Source organism: Schistocerca gregaria, chromosome 1, assembly GCF_023897955.1.
Source record: "Schistocerca gregaria isolate iqSchGreg1 chromosome 1, iqSchGreg1.2, whole genome shotgun sequence".
NCBI lineage: Eukaryota > Metazoa > Arthropoda > Insecta > Orthoptera > Acrididae > Schistocerca > Schistocerca gregaria.
Genome location: NC_064920.1, coordinates 463,818,940 through 463,835,545, shown reverse-complemented (window position 1 = coordinate 463,835,545; position 16,606 = coordinate 463,818,940). Strand labels below are relative to the sequence as shown.

At 41.4% G+C, this 16,606-nt stretch overlaps 1 protein-coding gene across 1 annotated transcript in view; it reads right to left on the bottom strand.

Annotated features, from left to right (window-relative positions):
* LOC126354143 (transient receptor potential channel pyrexia-like) overlaps window positions 1–16,254 on the bottom strand; it is a 179,877-nt gene extending 163,623 nt beyond the window's left edge. The window contains exon 1 of the mRNA XM_050003594.1: window positions 16,214–16,254. The gene's annotated coding sequence lies outside the window, so the exon portion shown is untranslated. The remainder of the gene's footprint in view (window positions 1–16,213) is intronic.
* Between the last annotated feature and the right edge of the window lie 352 nt (window positions 16,255–16,606).

Sequence of the window (16,606 nt, the reverse complement as noted above, 5' to 3'; positions counted from 1 at the left end):
TTTTCAACATTCTCTCGCTCTCTTCGCACAAACCATTAGTTCTTATCTCGCTCACGTTGGACACGACCTTACTTCTGTAGGCCATATTCACGATAAACATTATGATGTGAAACGTGCCAGTTTAACCGAAGTTAGATTCATGTATCAGGCTATGAAGCCAATAGCTAGCTGAAAGTGGTTAAATATGTGGAGTTGGGCAAATTTTATTGACTCCAGTAAAATGTGTTTTTGAGCTGCCACCTTGATTTGTCTTTGCGGAGATTACGGCGGGAGTTTAAGAAGGCAGTTGGTGTGCTACCGGTGCTATAACAGCCGACAGTGTTAATGGGGGGGGGGGGGGGGGGGGCAAAAGACGAAACCGGAAGCACAACGCGATGCGGATGGGATGAACAAACAGTAGAAACAAAAACACTCTTCGTGTGTGTCCAACCGATTACAGTCCCATCCTAGGAAGTGCCCGGTCGGCGCCGCTGAAGACAACTTTACCTTAAAAGATGAGCTTCTGTTGGAGACGTCGAGGTTTCCAGTGACACAGCTGTATCAGGTCTGCTGTAAACATGTGTTCGCTAGCTTCCTGTCCGAAGTCATAACCTAGCGCTCTTGTTGTGTTGGGAATGCTGAGCAAAGATGGTCAAGCAGGGGGAGGGGGAGGGAGGGGGTGGGGGGGGGGGCGAGCATTCCAGGAAAGGCGAAGTCAACCCTTCCACCACCAAACGACAATATTATTTGTACAAAAAAAGCAAGGAAATCTTCCTGGCGGCAACGCTCGAAAGGAAACGAGCACACTTGAACAGTTCGTCATGCTCTCGGAAAGCCGTCAGGGGAGATTAGCTTCCTGCTCCCGCCTCAGGGGAAGGCGGAGACGAGATATTCTGGCCTATAATCCTCCCCCCCCCCTCCCCCCTTAGAAAAGAGAAGCAGATACTTTTGTCGACGTTCATCATAGAAGCGCCGAACCTATGACAGTCGATTTCCGCCGATCACTGATGTACAGTTGCCAGTGATCAAAGCCAGGAAATGCGTGATTACTGAACTGCAGTCTTTGTTCTTTGGGATTTCCCTTTTCCGCAGATATCCTCGATTATCCTATTCCATCATAGATATTCCTACCACAGGACATGCGCCCACCACGCTTTACAGCGTTAACCATAGATGTTGATAGCTCGCAACCCTTAAAGGTGGCGCGCGGACCTTACGGTCACAGCGGTTTTAAGGAAGCTAGCGACCGTTGTGAAGACTGTTTCGCAGGTGTAGCTGGGTCGAGAATTGATCTGCGTCTGCCGATAAACGTTTCCTCGCTAGTCAGAGTTCCCGCCGGAGACACCCGTGACATTTAGCTCGACGCCACGATGTTATCGAGGGCTAGACGAACGAATGTTTCAACTTCCGAAGGAGCTAGACTATTCTCCTGTTTGGGAACAGCATATCTGATCCCAAGGAAGGACTCTGGGAAAGAACTTCTCAGTTTAAGATCTTCATACCGCATGCGGCTTATGATTAAGAATATCTCAAAGTTTTGCGACAATAGGCGGAGGTATAATATAACTCCTCGATCAACCTGCCTCCGTTACAGTGCAAGGTTTAGTGACTCTGCGCAGCTGATTTCGTTGTCCTGTCACTTGGGTACCCATCATGTGCAACAGTTTCCTTTCCGCCATACCAGCATGTGACGTAATGTGCTTTGTAATTAGGGAAGAAAAAATTCTTTGGCTTCTCATGACACACTATCTAACAGAAATCCTCCACCCACAGCGAACTCTGCCTTTTCAAAGTCAGTTGGGTCAAACAATTTGTAAAACACAGATATTTCTGTTTCCCACATTCCTACGTCGTCAGACACAGAGGATAGTAGACAGAATAGTGCTGAAGCTCTTCATTTGAATTTTTGTCGAAGGCAAGGCTGCGAAAAATCGTTTCAGCGTTGATAGCAATGACGTTGTCGTGCATTGTGATTTCGAATGTAGTACACCTGAGAGGTAGGACTCGATTTCTTCTTCGAAATTTCACACTGTCAAAGTTACTATCAATAATCTTTAATGAGCCACCACAGAAATGCTGAACTTGGTCAATGTTGTCTGGTGCTGTATGCAGCGAAGTAATCTATTTGGCCCCAGTGCTATCTCTTAATCCTCTACCATACACATCACTGTAAGAATTAAAGTTTGTTCGGCTGTCACACCTTCGGGTTGTAAACTTACTTGCTAGAAGCTTCTCGAGTAAGTTTCGTTTCCAATTCGGTCATGTCCTGTTGTATTGTATTACCTAAACGCAATTCATAAAATCATATTAACTCAGTTTTTGTTTAATGGACGAAATTTCCTTATTCCTGATACAACAATAGTAAACCTATCATATTTCTTTTCGCTAATATCCTTGTAGTCAGTTTTTTTGGTCGTCTACATGATATTATTCTGCAAATATCAGTTTTCAAAAGTATTATCTCGATAACGTCTTTGTTTGGGACTCTGTACTAGTGAAAAAATAAAAAAGTGAATATTGTAAAAATTCACTGAATGAAAAGTAGAAAGTCGTTCATTAATTATGTGATTCACACGTGATTGAATAATGTCGATAATAGTGTACCACCTAGATTTTTGTCACACTTTCTTTGACTTTTGAAAACACAATTTGATGCCCTACAATTTTTCTTCTACAAAATTTCACGTGAAATTGACCAATTCTTAGATGCTTCGCGTTGTATAGCGATGACACCAGTGTTTTTTTCCGAGAAGTTTAGATGTTTACCATTTTCCGACTTAGCTTTTCTATAGGAAAATTTAATCAAATACCAAAGCGTCGGCACTCAATCTACGCAGAACTTAAATCCCAACTTTCCTATTTTAAAGAATATGTCGTCATTTGACTGTATATTACAGAATTTATCTTCTGTGCTGTCTATATTTCGGCTTTTATGCCGTTATCGAGTACAAAGCTAAAAATTCTTGCCCATTAACAAGTCATATCTGGTAAAGTCTATCCAAAGCAGGTGACCTCCTTTGGACAGGCCTTATCAGATATGATGTGCTAATGGTCTAAGAATTTTTATCATTGGACTCAATAATGGCGTAAAAACCGTAGGGTAGCTAGTACAGAAGATAAGTACTGTAATATACAGTCAAATGGTGGTTTATTCTTTCAAAAAATATTGAATGACTTTGGCTGAGCACATTGGAAAACTTTGATAAGCTTCGCTTTTTCAATTAAACACAAGAAGAACAAAATTTTAGTGGTTTTTTTTTCCATGACTGCTGAAGCAGCAAACTCAAATTATTCAAATCAGAGACCTACTTGGTTGATTAAAATGGTTTCCAGAACTCCACTAATTTTTAGAAGGCAAACCCCATTTTGGAGCTAAATTTACTGACCCGTTTAGCTGAATCGGCCCTATTGCAACGGAAAACACAAAACGCTTTTTGCAATTCTTCAGACTTTTGCCGCGATCAGTCTTGATGTGTCAGGTGTTTGCCACGTATCAGCGTCGTCCATGTACAATATTTCGTCTATGTGACTCGATGTCTTCATGAGGCTCTACCTGAGTCTGCTAGACGAGTGGAACGGGACCATTATTAATACCTACTGCCTTCGCTGTCCATGGTCAGTTCTTTTTGCCACTGTCTTATTAAGTACGGAACGCTCGACTTGGCTGCATGCGCTATGGAGACCCCTGTCGGCAACCACATGAACCAGCAACTCACAAGTAGAACCAAAGTAAACTTTTAGGTTCGATGCATAGAAATTCATCCAAAGTTTGTATATTCACCCGTGTAGAAGATATACTCTAGTAGTAGTAGTAGTAGTAGTAGTAGTAGTAGTAGTAGTAGTAGTAGCTTTGTTCATCCATAGATCTCTTTTTACAGTGATATAGGACATTTCAAAGTATTTACAAGTTTAGACCAATTTCAAATAAGCCAATTCGTAAAAACATACATTTACAGACTTCTAGTTAGGTGTGGTTGATCATGACGCTGGAACAGCTCAACAAAGTGTACCGTGGTGCCATGAGTCATGGAAGCTATCTCGTCCAAGTCACTACCTATGTCATATGCCCCATCCCTGTCCAAACTGCTTCCCACACCACCCACTATCACTACATGGTCCTCTTCACATTCACATGGCTTAACCCTGCATTTAGTCTGGTACGCTGCCCTTAAACTTCCTTGTAACTGAGGGTCTACACCTCGCCCATGGCTACGACCTAGCAACAGCACTTTCGTCTTCCTAACACTTCGAACATTCCTAAGCTTCTTGGCCTCGGTTGAAGTGTGGTGCACATTTCCTGCTCGTTTCCTACCTGAGGCTCTTCCCCACTTAACTCTAGCAGTGGTAGATATCTGTTTCTGGTGTTGATGATAAAACTGTCAGATCGCGTTCTCTTTCTTCCTATCCTCCTACTAGCTGCCAGTTTCCATCCCCGCCTCCTCCCCCCTATCTCCCTTGATTCTTATCAGCCCCCTCCTTGGTTTCTCCACTGCCCGAAGGGCACAGATTTTCCTTTCCTGCTCCCCATTCAAAATGTGTCTACTGCATACTCTGCAGTGCCTGGAGAGAGCCTCTTCTGTTCTTCCAACATTCTCCCCTCTGCATCCCCCCTCCCTCCCCCCCCCCCCCCCCCCAGTGAAAATATTTCCTAAAAGATAGGCAACAAACCCCTCTACTCACTGCCTTATAACATCTCACACATTTATTACTCATGGTCAATTTCAAAAGAATGATTAAGGCTAAGGAATGTTTTTAATTTGCCAAGGGCGCGAGATTGGCTGTATATAAACAAAAAACGACACAAAGATCTTATGTACGGTGGTTGTTGTTCTTGTTTTTGTACTGATTTAGAGACACAATAACAAAAGAATGAATTAGTAATTACTTTGCTTTTAGAGAATTTACGTTATAAAGCGTGTTTGGTCAGGTTTTTAAACGTTTATAGCTCGGAAAATTTAGGCCTGGATCGCGTCTATCTAACGTTTAAACAATACGAAATGTGTTAAATACGATTTAGAAACGTTTAATTATACTTTTATTGCGACAATAGACACCTATGAAACTAGTAGCTATCTTTTTAACCGAATTTTGCACTATCAACAAACACACAAAAATACTTTTCAAGGTTTGTCACGCAAAATTACGGGTCATGTCGCGATTACCGGGACTTCAGATAGCACAGTCTTTCCGAGAACAAGCTCTGCTGGGACGCCAATATTCAGTTGTGTGACAAGAACTGACGCTACAGCAAGTATACGAAACAAAGAAAATTTAAGTTTGATACTATTTCCTCTTCAATAAGTTCTTTTAGCGGACGAAGAAAATACATGTGATCTCACTCGGCGGCCATCTTGGAAATCTTGTGAATCTTTCTGAAACACTCTCTACATTGTGTACCAGGAGGAATGATCAGTACTCAGGGACACAACAGGAACGGTCATTTGAATTGTACTGTCACGATCAATCCAGTGATTAGGTTAAGTACGGTTGAGATGTTCCCTCGCACATCTGGTGAAATGTGAAGATGCTCCGACATACTGGAAATACATTGCAGTCCGCATGACCCAAGGAACTTCCCCATTGTGTTCAGCAAATGAATTTTCCATAAAATGCCAGTAATTTACAAGGACATACGCCGAAAAACAGATGTTCATTAAATGTGTTCTGCCTCGAAACCATTCAGAATAAGGCATTTGTCAATATGAGGTTTCTTACTTCAAATGAGCGTTCCTGACATAATCAAGAATATTGTTATTTCCTCCTGCAACGTCCTGTGTATCCATGGGGACACTGAGGCTAAATTAGACGCAGGTATCATCACACATGCGAAGAATAATAAGAGACGAATTGAGACTTTTAACTGACTGTGGGCTTTCAGAAGAATGACGCATCATTCGTCTGAAGTGACGTAGTGCCACTCAACGGAAGCAGCAAGTGTTGTAGAATGGACTAGATCCCGTCCGACCATCTCACTCTCATGCTCAGCGACGAAAACATTTGCGGTTAGTGCGTCTTCACCAGAAGAGGCAGCAGCTGTGCCCAGAGTGGAACACTTCCTAACCACTGTTAGCAGACGTGGTGTGCGTCGTACTCGCCTTTTCAAAAAACACAAAGGCCGCGTCGAGCGGAATGTTTGTAATGTTTGAGCTAAAGATGGAGGCACAGATGGATGATGGTGCGTTCGGTTCCCGTACATTTCACTTTTTCAAAGGTTTCCCATCTTCTTCTGCGCGGCACCTCCTCCTACGACAGAGATTCTAGGAACGGCATTGTGTGTTCTTTTACACAGGGTGGTCAGAAGCAGCCTGGAAAGCCTGTAATAAGGGTGTTGCAGGGGGAGCTGTGCTGAGAAATGATTGTTACGAAAAAAAATTCTGTGTGTTGTGCCGTTTACGAGTTATTTAGGATCGAAATTAGTCAATCAGGTTATTGCGCGCGCAAATTAAAGCACTTCCACGTGCTAAAATGCGGTAATGCATAGACATCTATGGGTCAGTGAGTGAAATGCTAATTATCAATTTAATTGTGCCTTTTTCAGAAGTGATAAATTAAAGCTACGTGAGCAGAAGCTGCAGGTGAGCAACAGCTACGTTTGATCGGTTCGAGGAAACCAAACGAAGACAGCGTTTGGTGGCACCGCCTCCGGTAGGCTGCTTCAATTTGCGCGCGCGACCACCTGGTTAGCTAATTTCAATACTGCCTAACTCGGAAACGGAGTAACTTAACGAATATTTTTCTTACCACTTATTTCTCTGCACAACCTCCTCCGCAACACCCTTACAAGCTTTCCAATCCGTTTCTCACCACCCTGTATGAAGAACTCACAACTATTCTCTGTTGCCGGCTGGGGTGGCCGAGCGGTTCTAGACGCTTCAGTCCGGAACCGCTCTGCTGCTACGGTCGCAGATTCGAATCCTGCCTCGGGCATTGATGTGTGAGATGTCTTTAGGTTAGCTAGGTTTAAATAGTTCTAAGTCTAAGGGACTGATGACCTCAGATGTTAAGTCTCATAGTGCTCAGAGCCATTTGAACTTTTTTTTACTTACTTTGCTTCCAGATGTGTATGATTACGTACGAACGCGAGATGCAGAGTCCCCGAAGGAGCTAGTTCTTTTGAAAATACTTATCGTTGAATGTACTGATATTCCTTAGATGTGATACGAGAATCCATGCCACAAAATCACGTGGTTGCTTCAGAATGTAAAGCTTATAGATATATACCGTACCTTCTTTTTAACCAGTATTGGAAACAACAGATTTTTCTTAATTTCAGGATACGTTCGCTAACCAGGAATCTTGAAATGCGAGTTAGTCATATTAAATTTCCTTATTGTTGTCACAGGCAACCGAAAAATGGTCTGCTTCCGACTTTCAGTGACAAATAAGTGTTAAATGGGTTACTACATTCGATTTCCAGTTGTTCTTTCTCCAAAAACCGAAACTTTTGAGAAATTGTTTCCATATTTTTTTTCTTGATGACGAATCAAATTGTTGTGTTCGTGTTTTGCCGGTTAGTGTTTCGAGGCCCTTTTGGATTATATGAGACCTGCGTTTATTTCTGCAGATAGAGGCACCGACTTTTGTCGTCGCATCCCGAAAGAACAAAAGAAAACGAGTGTTTAACATTACGTCATCGAAGGGCTAACAAGAGAACACAGGTCCGGGTTGGGAAAGGATATCAGCTGTGCCCTTTTCACAGGAGCCATACCGACATTTTCCTTAAAGACTTTGCGTAACCACGGTTAACGTAAATGTAGATGTCAATACCAATTGCTGCCGCCCCCCTCCCGCCAAACGCGAGACCCGTGTCAAGTCACTGTGCCACTTCGCTCGATGGACCAGATGGAAGCTGGAGGGGGGCCTTTTCCGTTATCTGCAGTGCCAGAGCGAGTTATTGTTCCTTATTTTATTTTCAGTTGCTATTGTACAGCGTTGCTGCAAGCGGGATCAGTTCTTGAGCATATTGTATACAACAAAATCTAACTGGACTCGTATCCATGATTGCCTGAAGAACATTTTTATATTCAAGCGACTTATCATTTGGTACCCCTTTTTGCATCGAACATTTCCACTCGTGTTAGTTTCTGCTACTATCTGTAATACGCACTGTGTTCGCATACAAACCTTGCATGGCGGTGCCCTTAGCGGCTCTCAGTTTGGCGCCCCAAGTGGTCGCCAATAATTGTGATGCGCCAATAATAGAAATCCTAACAATTGTAGCGCTTCTGGCGCCCTTTTAGCTTGGCACCCCAAGTGGCTGCTTCTGTCTCTTGGGACTTAAATTGGCCCTGATCATATCAGGCCCCAGTGACCTGTTATCTATCGAATGTAAAAGATGTTTTTCATTTCCGCGCTCTCTTATTTTCACATCAGTCATTTTTGCATCCCCACGATGGTCACAAGTAACACCAAGGTTGTTTCTACGGCGAAGATTTCGGTGAGCATGGAAATGAATTACACACAACACGACAGAACATCTACACCTTTACCCTGCAGCCTGCCTTTTGAGGCGTGGATGAGGGTCAAAGTGTATGGTGAATAAACCGATGGCACGATGCCGAATAACCGTAGTGGAAACTGCGGAATTCCAACGTGAACACTGTGCAGAACAAATAAACAGAGGAGACTATAGGCTGGTCTTTGATTCTGGAGCAGACGAATGTTGTCTGCATCCATGGTAACTTGAACCACTGCAGCGCCATCTCCTATGATCCACGTTTGCTACACCATAGGACGGGTGGATTTCAGTGAGTCTGATGAGAAACGTCAAAGAACAAACGTTCTACAACCAATGCTGAGAGGACGCATACAGTGAGAGCAACTTTGTAATCTGAAGAATATTTGCTAGCAGTCTCTCTGGAACCGAAGGGGACCACCTCGGTTACCCTTTTAGCTACAAAAATTGTACCCTAGCTATCCTTCAGCAGCTGTGGGAAGTAGTGCCTCTAGACACTCTTGTAGATCTCTTTGCGCCTGATTCCGTCACCTCCGACTCCTATGACTGCTGTTTCTCTGAATACCAACGGGTGCCCATAATACAATATTAAGTGATTCTCGTCGTGCAATGTTGACCACGTGCCTGGCCTACACACGATTTTTTATCATGTTTTAATACTACCAAGGAAACAGAAACCCTTCGCCAAAGAACGTCTTATATATAAAATAACTACACCATTCCCAGACTGCTTATCTATTGTACAGGCCTAATGATAATGGCTATGCGGAAGAAATGCAGCAAAGACAAGACAAGAATTGGCAGGACTGAAATTGAGATTTGGAATACTATGTGTTAAAGAACATATCAAATTTTAAGACCCTTCCATGATCCATAAATAGCTGGCCGGAGTGGCCGAGCGGTTCTTGGCGCTACAGCCTGGAACCGCGCGACCGCTACGGTCGCAGGTTCGAATCCTGCCTCGGGCATGGATGTGTATGATGTCCTTAGGTTAGTTAGGTTTAAGTAGTTCTAAATTCTAGGGGACTGATGACCTCAGCAGTTAAGTCCCATTGCGCTCAGAGCCATTTGAACCATTTGATCCATAAATAAATATGTACAACTTAAATCAGTACCGGTATGTTCAAAGAAATACAGACTACGGAACACGACAGAAAAGAAGACTGGACTTCTACAGAACAGAAAGTTTATTCATAGTCTTGCCTCATTATTAACAATTACAAAATGAAACGGAAAAATTTGGAAGCAAGTGGTGAAGGTTGCCAAAAATTAGAAGAGAGATTCTTTTTTTATTTATTTGGCCTCCAGCAGTTAGTGACCATTTAGCCAGCCAAAAGAAAAATATGAAATAAGTAGTACTAAACATAAATTGATGATATAACAGTTGTACATGTATAGCAACGTTAACGATTGACGCTGTTGTAGTGGCATAAATGTAAATAAAGACACACGTATTCATTTAACGATGGTGTTGAACATGCTGTCTATCAATTTTGCAAGGCACCACGAGTTAACAGACAGTACGAAAAATAGGAGCTCTAGAAATACAACCGTTGAGAGCATAAATTGAAGTAACTATACATATAAAAGACATATTAACATAACAGTTAACATAGCCCCAAGTTCTGGGTTAGGATTACAAAGATATCTTGAAAAGTGCTTTGGTATATGAAGCATTGCTCAAAGAAAGTAGAATTGTGGCACTTGGGAAACTCTACTTTCTGACGACGTGGTACGCGTCAGCAACATGCGACACCACGTTATTAATGGTAGTAGTTAGCAGGGGCTGCTGATGAAGTGCGTAACAAACGTCCTAAAAACATGGTATCGTGTTCTTCACTTGACCTATAAAGCTCAACTGAGGAATAGGATAATAGTGCAAAAAAGAATGGAAAAAAGGGACAGAAGTAGCGTTAGTATGGAATACATCAGTTGACATATGTAGGTTGTACCCCGACACTCAGTTGATCTATATAGGTTAACTGCAGTACGGGATACAAAGTTAACGTATGTTGACTTTTTTCCCATCGCTAACTCTGCGTTCTATTCTTCAGCTGACCTACATAGGTCATCTGAAGTACAGGATACAAATTTTACAGGTGTTGCTTTTTTCGCCTCCGTTATTAATGGCATCCTATTCTTCAGTTGATACTAGTCCTAGCGAAGACAAAAAGACTGTCATACGTAAAATTTATATCCCATACTTCTGCTGACCTATATACGTCAACGAAAGAGTAGGGTACTAAACTACGCGAAGGCGAAAAAAAAGCGACATACATAAAATGTGTACCCCATATTTCAGTTGACCTATGTAGACCAACTACATAAGTCAACTGAAGAACAGGGTTCGTGGTTCAACTGAGATACAGGATGCCATTGTTACGTATGTCGCTCTTTTCGTCTATGCTAGCACTAACATCCTATTCTTCAGTTTGCCTATATTGGTCAACTGAAGTTCGGGGTACAATTTTTTTGTATATCGGTCTTTTCGCCTTCGGTAGTTCTAGTATAAACTGAAAAATATCGTGGTAACACTAGTGCTAACGAAGGAGAAAAAAAGCGACAAATGTAAAATTTGTATTCCGTACTGCAGTTGACGAATCCTGCTTCAAGTCTTCCATATTCATGGAAATAGATAAATCCATACCTACAAACGAAAATCAAAAAGGAAAAATTGTCCAGAATGAAGAACAATTCATCCAAAATATCTCAAACTCACTAATAACGAAAATAAGTACCGAATGAAATGGAATGAGCAAATGATTTAAATTAATAGAGCGACAAAAATTGTACATAATGTCTAGCATTATCTTTTACAAACACGTTAATTTATTTCAATTTACAATGTTGACGCGTCGCCAAAGATGATGACCGATTTATTATCTATGGCGCGTAGATAAAGACATTAATATTTATGAGTAAACTATGAAGTCATTGATCAAAGCCGACGGATTGTGTCCCAGTCTTTAGTTGACCTGTATTTCATACTACTACGTCAATATCCAAACAAGGATCGACCGCGCAGACACAGTTTCAATTTATGCATACGTTTTGCCGCCGATCAATGTCTCTGCCGCTTATGTACAACGGATGACAAAGACAAATAAAATCTCTTCCTAAACTAAAGAGCTTTAAAAATTCTGTGGCAGCCTATCTTCTGAAAAATTAGTACTATTCAATCTCACAGTATCGTACGCAAGGAAAAAATGTAATTTGTATCTTTAATTGTAGAAATAAGTTAGAAATATACTGTATTTAAAAAATTTGTAATTATTAACTATATAGATCCAATTTGTTATAAAAATTTAACTGATGTATGTTTGATGTTTGTAAAACCAATAAAAAAAAAGTTTTCTGGCCAATATCCTGTGTACGATATATGTACTGAAAAAGAGATTTATATGGACAAATAAATAAATATCTGTGACCGCATAAGCAGTAACGCGATCCCCGTGTCGAAACTAGTGCTGCAGCTTCAATTTGTCTGCTCACTCTGAAGGAAATATTAGGGGAAAAAAAATGGTTTAGCGACAGCGCTCCTAAAAATAATTTCAGGCCAGAACAACCATGTAATGTAATCGACGACATCAGTATAATAATCAAGAGCTGGAAGTAGATAGACTAAGCAAGTCGACCTTCGTTGGAATTGGAAACTTACTATCATCCCCGACAAAAATTATTGCCATCAAAGCGATGCTAACAGAACTAGTGGAGCTGGTAATGATATAAAAAAGAGTTTATTACGTTACAAAATTCAGTTTGATACTGTTTTGAACCTTTTTTATTGAAAATATACCATTCATACTCACTGTTAACTTGTAGAGCAACTCGGCTTTCAGGACACTGACTGATTGGCCTCCAAATGACAATTCATTCGCCATACCACAACTGAAGTATCTTAGTTCATCTGTTTTCATGATTACGGTTATAGGTGATTTAGAAATGAATAAACTGGTTTTACTCAATATGTCCATTCACTAATTAGTTATGGAATCTTCTTTGAAATCCAACTCAAAGGAAACTAAAGAAAATTGTTTTTGGAATACAGAAACGTGTTATAAGAATTATATCTGGTGTTAGTAGTACGACGTCTTGCAGGGTTCTCTTCAAAAAGTTTGATATTTCGACAATTGCATATATAATAATAATTAATTTCCAATATTGTTGCCAATATTTTTTTTCTCAAAAACTAGCAAAAAATATTACCAACCAAAAAACAACTTCTACAAACACATCGAGGGTTAACGACAGTGCAGAAAGGCATAAGATACATGGGTATACATGTATTCATCAATCTGTCTGACTATATTATTATTTATTTATTTATGCATTTATTTTACCTGGCAAGATTAGGGCCTTCAGGCCCTCTCTTACACCTAACCAGGCATACTCAGATTGAACGAGTTACAGTTTCTACAGAACATTAAGGACATATAATGTATTATGCAGTATTGATGTTAAAGAAGAAAAATAGAGATTATAACAGTAGTACAATGATAACTATAACAATAAAAAATAATTATAACAATCAATAATAATAATAATAATAATAATAATAATAATAATAATAATAATAATGACTATGTATATGAAAGTAAACATACTTTTCTTTTGTGAATGTCAGTCCTATTGTTAGTTGGGAATTTTCTCGTTATGTTCTTGCAGCTTGTGAGTTATTCTCATCGAGCAGAGACATAAGACGATAGAATGAGGTAAAAGAGATATATAAGAGGTAGATAGGTTAGAGGAGTAGAAATGGAATGGGAAAATTCGAAGCTGTGATGGAGAGGAGAAAGAAAGAGATGAGAGGGGCACAACAATGGTGGCTATACCGTCCCTAATATGTAAGTTTTGAGTTCCCTCTTGAATGTTGACTAGTTCTGGATAAGACGCAGATCACAGGGGAGCGCGTTACATAGTCGTATGGCTGAGATGGAGAATGACACGGAGAAAGATTTTGTGTTATGTAAAGGTACAGCCAAGATGCTAGACGTATCCGATCTGGTATTGCGATTGTGGAATGATGATAGGTGTTTAATGTGAGAAGATAAGTATTGTGGGCACCAGTGGCTAAGAAATCGATGAAGTTAGCACATCGTGTGGAGATCGCGTGCCTTATGTGGGCGTATCCAACCTAGCTGGGAGCATATTACATGTTTTATGAGGAAGGAAGTAATATTAGTGTTTAATGTCAGTCGACAACTAAGTTTTTAGAGACAAAGTACGGCATCATACTATGGGAGAATGGGAAAGGAAATCTGCCGAGTCATTTCATAGTATCTATCCCGGCATTTGCCTACAAGCGATTTAGAGAAATCGCTGGAAACCTAAACTTGGACGACCGGACGGAGATCTGAACCATCGTCCTTCCGAATGTGAGTCCGATGTGCCAACCACTGCGCCATCTCGCTCTTTAAAATGTGTTATTGGTAATTCGATGGAGTTTGAGACTCAATTCAAGGATTTTTTCCGTGAGTAACTTCACACAAATCTAAAATAATCGTCCGTAATGTTAAGTAATTTTATTGTCTGGTACTTAAACTAAATGTACATCTTTGACTTATTTTCACTTTCCACTAACTTCTCTACATGTGATCGATGGAATACTATTAGCGACTTTGAGTATCTATTTTCAACAAATCCAATGATTTCTGTAAACTACGATCCACTGGTCGTTGGTTTGTAGATGGAAGTTTGATGATGTAGATACAGTTAAGGTCTGATGATGCCAAACTCTTGTCGGAATTTGGGAGTCACAAAGTTGTCTGAAATGTTTAGATGTGCACCTACGTCCAAACCCAGTGGCCTATCTTGAGCGCGCAGTCCGGAACCGTGCGACTGCTACGGTCGCAGGTTCGAATCCTGCCTCGGGCATGGATGTGTGTGATGTCCTTAGGTTAGTTAGGTTTAAGTAGTTCTAAGTTCTAGGGAACTGATGACCACAGCAGTTGCGTCCCATAGTGCTCAGAGCCATTTGAACCATTTGAGCCTATCTTGAATTAGGAGATAAGTCGCTGGACGTTCACTCTACTTCATTTCGTTGACGCACAATACCCTCCTACATACAGTTTGCCATGCACCGGCCAGATCCACACATTGCAATTGAGTGCCACATTTGCAGACTCACAACCTTCTTTCTCAGCTCTACAGATCAGATACGGCGTAAGGCGATGTTCGCACCGTTCTATGAAACTCGCGAGTCTTTCGGAGTCCCACGGCGACGAAAAACCGAATCCTGTAACTCCTCAACGGATCGTTTTGGCCAAAGCAGTCATTGATACGAATATTGGTGTCTGACGACTCGATTCGTACAATACCCTGTAGAGTTGGCTGATCCTATGTGTCTAGCCAAAGTGATCAGTCTTCTACTAATGTTCTGTCGTTTCCACTTTACAACAACAATTATTACGGTGAAACTGTGCACACGTGATATCTGTGAAAGGTCCGTGAAGGAATGACTTTGCTTACAAATTCTACAACGCATTTAACACTAGAAAGTGTATGTTTGTCACCGGTTGCACAAGTTAATTCAACATGAATATTGCGATTACAAATTACTGTAACTATTTAATGCATAGTGATTCTTCGATAAGTACTAGAGACACTGTAAAAGAAAGTTTAATTTATTTTCATACTTAATAGGTTGTCTGTATAGCTCAGTTTCGTCACGCGGACGACATCGTAAACGATAAGCCATTTTACGCCATATATTTTGGATCCCTTTATAGTTTCAGCAACGTGAGCGCAATAGAAATGCGCATTTTGAGTTCTGGAATTGTTTTCGGCAACGGAGACACATACACAAGGTCTTTAACGCAAACCCCTTAACAGACATCCGTAGATGTCAGTTCAGGAGATCTATGTAGCCAAGAGCGGAACACAGTGTCCTTATATCCAGTACGACCATTCCAGCTGTTTGGAAGGTATTGACTAAAAAAAGTGCGAAAGTAGTCTATACCCTAGTGTTGTGGTGCAACATCTTGCTGAAAGATGTAATGCAAATAAACCGTATCAACCTGTCAAATCTGCCATTGCTCTAGCATATCCAGGTAAAAGTTTGCTGAAGCGCATAGCTCAGTGAAGAAAAATTGACAGAACAGTTTTTGTACTGACATCGCAGAACGCAGTAATTTTCGGCGAGTCACGTCGATCTTCAGTTACAGACGAAGGCTTTTCTGTAAGCCGCATTAGAGTGTTGTGCCGGTTAACGTTGCCACTCGCGTGTGAGGTTACCTCATCGCTAAATATGAGACGTGCAGTAATTGTTTCTTCCTCTGTGGCTTCCAGCATTGTCGTGGAGCGCGTCAGCTTCCGATTCACAGCACTTGCACACCGATCGAAATTTTGAACTTTCTGTTTAATTCTCAGTAATTCTTATTGATGTATCGCTTTGCGTCAAACCATGGGTATCCAACCTTTTAGCTTACCTGTCCCACACTGGAAGAAGACGAGTATTTTTGGGCCGCACATAATGTACTTGACACTAACAATAACTGCTTAGCACAAAAAAGATGTAGACCAATGATAGAATAACACTGTGTGGCGGGAATTTCAAACCGAAAATATTCAGTGTACTTTAACTTTACATAAATAGAATTTTATGGGATTATTTTTTAAATTTTTACCAAATGTGTAATGGATGCCCTCTTTTTGGGCAGCATTGATGCCGGCTTTGGACCGCATGCGGCCTGCAGGCTGGGAAGCCATGCGTTAAACGGTAATAGCCGGTTATGATGAGAAGTTCCCTCAGGTTAGCGGGTGGTACAGCGAGCGACTCACCTTACTGGGAGCTCCGGCCGTCCATCCAGCTTGCGGGAGGGTCGCGCCCCGAATGCGCCCCAGCCTTCGGTCTCCGGCGCAGGAGCGCCGATGGAGACTTGCTCTCCTATTATTAGACCCGCCTGCTGCCGATAAGCGTCACGCGGAAGGCGAAGCCGCGTTCTCGTACCGCCGGCCTGGGATTCGCGAATCTGGTCGCACCATGCGGCGGGCGGTGCTGTTGTCCTCTGTAGACCTGCTCCACGCTGTGGCCGCCGTCAGGCTCACGAACAGTCCACTTTGTGTAAAAAGCTATAGAATGTGTACTGTAATTAAACATTACTTGCGTTTTGGCACTAGGGAGACAGTCGCACAAACTGTATCAGAATCAACAGTTCTTCTCCTCATTCTCCT